The sequence below is a fragment of the Bos grunniens genome, chromosome 19 (assembly GCF_055505025.1).
Source record: "Bos grunniens cultivar Pamir isolate PY7600 chromosome 19, Bosgru_T2T1.0, whole genome shotgun sequence".
Taxonomy (NCBI): domain Eukaryota; kingdom Metazoa; phylum Chordata; class Mammalia; order Artiodactyla; family Bovidae; genus Bos; species Bos grunniens.
Genome location: NC_141183.1, coordinates 13,421,871 through 13,427,682, shown reverse-complemented (window position 1 = coordinate 13,427,682; position 5,812 = coordinate 13,421,871). Strand labels below are relative to the sequence as shown.

The 5,812-nt window shown below is 52.1% G+C and overlaps 1 pseudogene; it reads left to right on the top strand.

The window, feature by feature from the left end:
- Positions 1-4,887: 4,887 nt before the first annotated feature.
- On the top strand, positions 4,888-5,707 carry LOC147351310 (protein phosphatase 1 regulatory subunit 14B pseudogene; annotated as a pseudogene).
- Positions 5,708-5,812: the final 105 nt, after the last annotated feature.

Below are 5,812 nucleotides of genomic sequence, written 5' to 3'. Positions count from 1 at the left end.
GACTCGTGGGCTGCTTCTTCCTGGTTTTGTGTACTTCCATCACCCTTGATCCCGTTTGCTTTATTGCCTATTTCAGTTACCACACCCTAACCCTAACCACAGTCAGTGCTAGTACCTGGCATTGGCAACAGGGCTGTGTCCCTGACCTGAACCACGGAGTGAAAGGATGCCTTTTCCTGAAAAGAACGCAGAGGCAGACAGTGGGGCCCAAAGGGGAAGCTGTCCAGCCTGTGTCTATACAGGAAGAGTGGGAGGTGCTCTGGCTCCAATGCATGGGGCATCACTGCCCAGCATGAGTGACGTCAAGATTGGAGCTGACTCTGCCAACACTCCTGGCAGGGCCTCCTTCCTGGTTCTATGGTTTGACTCTCTGTGGCAGATGGAAGATGCAACAATGGATTAAAAAAATAACTTTCAGAGAAGAGAAAATACCCAGATGTCCTTGGTTTCTGTTGGTGATTTATAGTTTTTGTTTGCTTTTGAGGCTGTACCACCTGGCATGTGGGATCTTGGTTCCCCAACCAAGGATTGAACCCACACCCCCAGCAGTGGAAGTATGGAGTCTTAACCACTGGACACCCAGGGAAGTCCCTGATTTATAGGTTTTTAGAAATTGAAAGAAAGTGACACCTTCAGAGATGGTGGAGGTGTGGCCCAGAGGGGAGGAATGAGCTTAGCTGCTGCTGGTCACCCAGCCCCCTGGGCATGAAGGGGACAAATGTCCACAGGGGAGCAGGTGAGGGCATAGCAGGTAAGCCTGGAGGGGACGGTCCCTCTGCAAGGGGCTTTGGGCCTGGGAGGGCTGTCACATCCTTCTCTCCGTTGGGCAGTGGCTGGAGAAAGGAGAGTGAAGGGCTGACCTGCTGACCCTGAAGCCAGACAGCTGAGGTGGGGTGTCACTTCCCTGACTGCGACCAGCAGAAATGAGGAGGAGTCCATCCTGAACACAAGCCCCTCTCCCCACCCTTGAAGGGTACACAGATATACAAGGGGTAGGTTCCCAAGGTGGAGGGGAGGAGGCTGGGGAGAGAGGCCTGGTCTCAAGGCTAAACCAGGCCCCTTCTGTCCCTTTTCATTGTTTAATTGAAGGACCCCTGGGGCCACCATAAGCTGGAAGAGGCAGAAGAGAGCCCTGCCCACCCCTGGATTCAGACTCTGGTCTCCAGAACTGTGAGAGGCAGATTTCTGTTGTTTTAAGCCCCCCAGTTTGTGGCAATCTGTTATAGCAGCTCCAGGGCTCACACAAGAAAATAAGTTATGCTTCATAGTAGAAAGTGCTATCAAAGTGGCATTCCTGTGAAATAAACCCTAATACAGTGGCGCTAGTGGTAAAGAACCTGCCTATGAATGCAGGAGACCTCGGTTTGATCCCTGGGTTGGGAAGATTTCCTGGAGGAGGGCATGGCAACCCACTCCAGTATTCTTGCTTAAAGAATCCCAATAGACAGAGGAGCCAGGTGGGTACAGTCCATAGGATCACAAAGAGTCGGAGATGACTGAAGGGACAGCTTCACTTGTGAAATGACAGCATGGCTCATGCGGTATAGAATGTATGAAGTACAAGTATGCATGTTTTGGTGGTGAGCACCCCGAAATCATAACTGAAATGTAAACTGAGCCCTGGAGAAACTGTTCTCAAACTTTACCATTTTCTCCTGTGGCTTCTCCCCTGGCCAAATCCACCCCCTAGTAGAAACAAGAACACCAAATTGTGTCCCAGCTGTTTGTAATTGTCTTTTCAAGCATCTAGATTCAAAATGTATTATGTACAATTATGTCTTCAATTGCCCTGTGAAAATTACTGCAATGCAGAATAATTTCCTAGACACGGAGTTTACAACTTTGATGAGAGATGATCCAGGCAAATATTGAATCTGCAAAAAATGTCAATTACGGGCTTGATAATATTTGTTTTGCCAAAGAGAAGGAGATAGAGATGCTTCCCTTTGCGGGAGAAGTGTGTCATCAAAGTAAATGTGGATTTGAAAAGCAAGCATGAAGCTGCATGTATTGGGGAACTGGAGGGAGGTAGCCGAGCTGTCATGGGGGGCAGGGGATATGCCCTAACACACCAGGAGGGTGGAACCCCATGTTCACTCCCTGCTCCCAATGTGCTCTCGGACCTCTCTTCCCGCGGGGCCCCAACTTCCACTGGGGGTGTCGTCAGCGTGCTCTTGGACCTCTCTTCCCATGGGGCCCCAACCTCCACCAGGGGTGTCGTCAATATGCTGACCTAGTGGTTGAAGCTGACAAAGCCTCAGAACAGGGCGGTTGTTATTGCAGATGCTCCTGCTGGCAGCAGGCAGATGGGTTGATGGTAGTAATGGGAGCCATCTCTCATATAGGCAGTGGGTGCCCAATAGGGATCCCTGCCCTGGGGAGGGTCGGGCTGGCCCTGCCCCTCCTCACCTCTGACCCTCGATCCCCAGCCTTTGCTCTCCAACCAGCCTAAACTCAACAGTCGGGGTCTGGCTCCATCTGTTCCAGCTTTGATGGATTATTTAGGTCGGTGCCCTCCTTCTTCGGATCTCTGAAATCTCACATATTGCTCTTCTCAAATAAGGCTGATTTCTGCCCATCAAGTTTTGGCTTTAAATCCTACTGTCCCTTCCCTACCTCAGTCTAGAAATCAAGTGTGGACTATTGCTTCTTTCACTCTACTTTCCCATGAGAACAGTGGAACCAGCCGAGGCACAGAGGCCTCTGAGTCACTGCGGAGAGGAAGACAGAGACAACGAGGAAGTTCCATAGTCCACTTTGGTCCGAAGGTAGTTGCTTCAACCTTTACCCTTCCTAGGCAAGGCAGCCCAGAGGTGCTGTCACTGCTGTCAATCAGAGATCATCAGGAACTCAGCTGACTCATCACAGTGAGAGAAAACACCTGTCTGCCCTGGCAGAAGCTGACTTCCTACTTCTACTGGAGAACAGTGCCTTGTGTAGCTCAAAGCCAGCCAGCATTGTCTCCTGGTTTCTTGATTCCTCGCCCCCACCCCAATTTTATCTTTGTTCCTTGGTCCACTTCAGAAATCAGGGGTAAGGATGGTAGCTTTTTGAAGGTTCTCTAGATTGTTTTCGGAGAAGGCAATGGCAACCCACTCCAGCACTCTTGCCTGGAAAATCCCATGGACGGAGGAGCCTGGTGGGCTGCAGTCCATGGGGTCGCGAAGAGTTGGACACGACTGAGCGACTTCCCTTTCACTTTTCACTTTCCTGCATTGGAGAAGGAAATGGCAACCCACTCCAGTGTTCTTGCCTGGAGAATCCCAGGGACGGTGAAGCCTGGTGGGCTGCTGTCTATGGGGTTGCACAGAGTTGGACAGGACTGAAGCAACTTAGCAGCAGCAGCAGCAGCTAGATTGTTTTACTAGTGAAACACTGTATCATATGAAACAACTTTATTTCCAAAGCCCTCTGCTTATTGTAATAGTTTCCTACTGCTCTTGTATTCTGAGTTTCCTGTGGCTGCTGTAACAAATTTACCAATAGTAGAAACATATTCTTCCACAGTTTTGGAGGCCACAAGTCTGAAATGGGTACCACTGGGCTGATGTGAAGGTGTGGGCAGGGCTGTGACCTCTCTGAAGGCTCTAGAAGGATCTTTCCTGCCTCTTCCAGCTTCTGTGACCTCGGGTATACCTTGGCTTGTGGCTGCATCATTCTGACCTCTGTGTCCGTCTTCACATGGCCTTCTTCCTAAGTGAATCAAACCTCTCTCTGCTTTCCTCTTCTAAGGACACATGTGATGGCTCTCAGCGCATATCCAGATAACCCAGGGTTATCTCCCCATCTCAGGTCCTTAATGGGGGAAGCTGATGGGCTGCCATCTATGGGGTCGCACAGAGTCAGACACGACTGAAGTGACTTAGCAGCAGCAGCCAAGATTCTTTTTCCAAAACAAGGTAATATTTGCAGGTTCCAGGGATGAGGACCTGATATCTTTGAGGGCCAGTCTTCAGCCTGCTACATGATGTACTGAATCACTGGCTGTGGTGATTTACAATATATATTTATTCTCTCACAGTTCTAGAGGTCAGAAGCCCTTAGTCTTAAGGAGCTAAGATCAAGGTGTGGGCATGGCTGGTTTCTCCTTCTGGAGGCTCCAGGAAATAATCAGTTCCAGGCCTCTTCCAGCTTCTAGAAGCTGCCATTGTTCCCTGGCTCATAGCCACACCACTCTAATCTCTGCCTCCAGGGTTCCAGGGTCACATTGACACCCTGTCTTCCTCTTACCAAGGGATGGCATTTAGAGCCCAATCCTCTCCCCATCTCAAATTCAGTAATCCCACCTGCAAAGTTGCTTCAGCCATACAAGGGGACACATTTACAACCTTGGGGTGGGGGGGTCTTTCAGCTGACCACACAGGCCCCTCCCCTCTTGCAGACGACAACCCTGCTCCAGGAGAAACCACCATCTCCAGTTCTGATGGTTCAGCAGGTAAAGAATCCACCCGCAATGCAGAAGAGATGGGAGATGCAGATTTGATCCCTGAGTAGGGAAGATCCCCTGAAGGAGGGCATGGCAACCCTCTCCAGTATTCTTGCCTGGGAAATCCCATGGATGGAGAAGCCTGGAGGCTACAGTCTATGGGGTCGCAGAGTCAGACTGAGCGACTAAGCACAACAGCACAGCCAGTTCTGTGCTGTTTTACTTGTCTGCATCCAGGTCGGTATGCATCCCTGAACAGCGGGTTCCTGAGTCTGCCTGCTTTGAGCTTTGTGCAGAGTGAACTGCACGTGGGTCTGCTTTTCAGTAACTTGCTTTCTTTGCTCAACATGTTGATAACTTACAGTGAATGATGTCGGATTTGTGATCTCGGAAGATTTAGCTTCGGGACCAGTGACCAGGCTTGATCACTCAAGAGCTTTTGTGTAGCAGAGTTTTATTAAAGGGACAGAGAAAGCTTCTGCCCGGGGGCTCTGCATGCTGCAGCTGCCCCCAGGCACCCCCCCTCCCCCTCCCCCTCCCCGCCACTGCCCGTGCCCCGGAGCCGAGCTCAGGAGCTAACCCGAGCCAACCGCCCAGAGCTAGCGTGGGGTCAGGGAGGCGGCGGCGCAGGGAGGGGCCAGACGCGCACGTGACCCGCGAGGGACGCGTTGGCGGCCCCGGCCTCCAGACCGGACTGGGGAGTGGCGGCCCAGGGCCCCGCCTCTACTTTCAGAGTCACCCTGGGGCTGCAGGTGAGGGCCCGGGCGGCGCGGACGACGGGGGCCCAGTGAGGCGCCAAGGGAACGTAAGGGTCAAGTATGACGGTTAGGAGCTACTGAAGCGCCTCAACCTGGAGGAGTGGATTCTGGAGCAGCTCACTCGCCTCTACGACTGCCAGGAAGAGATCCCGGAGCTGGAAATCGATGTGGATGAACTCCTGGACATGGAGAGCGATGATACCTGGGCTGCCAGGGTCAAGGAGCTGCTGGTTGACTGTTACAAACCCACTGAGCCTGCTGGACAAGATCCGGGGCATGCAGAAGCTGAGCACACCCCAGAAGAAGGGTCGTAGACCCAGCTGAACGGTGGCTCCACAGGACAGTCTCTGCCCGCGCCCCCCTCCCCGCCCCGACCTCGTAGCAACAGCAATACCAGGGGGCCCTGAGGCCAGGCCTGGTGCCACGAGCAGGGTTCCCCGTGCCCCTGGCCCAGGGGCCTCTTCCTTGCCCCCTCAGTTTCCCATTTTTGGGGTTTTTTTATTATTAAACTGATGGGACTTTTTGTGTTTTTATATTGACTGTGGCGTGGGCCCTTTAATAAAGCTAGGATACGCCTCTGGCGCAAAAAAAAAAAAAAAAAAAGAGCTTCTGACAGAGACATCAGAAG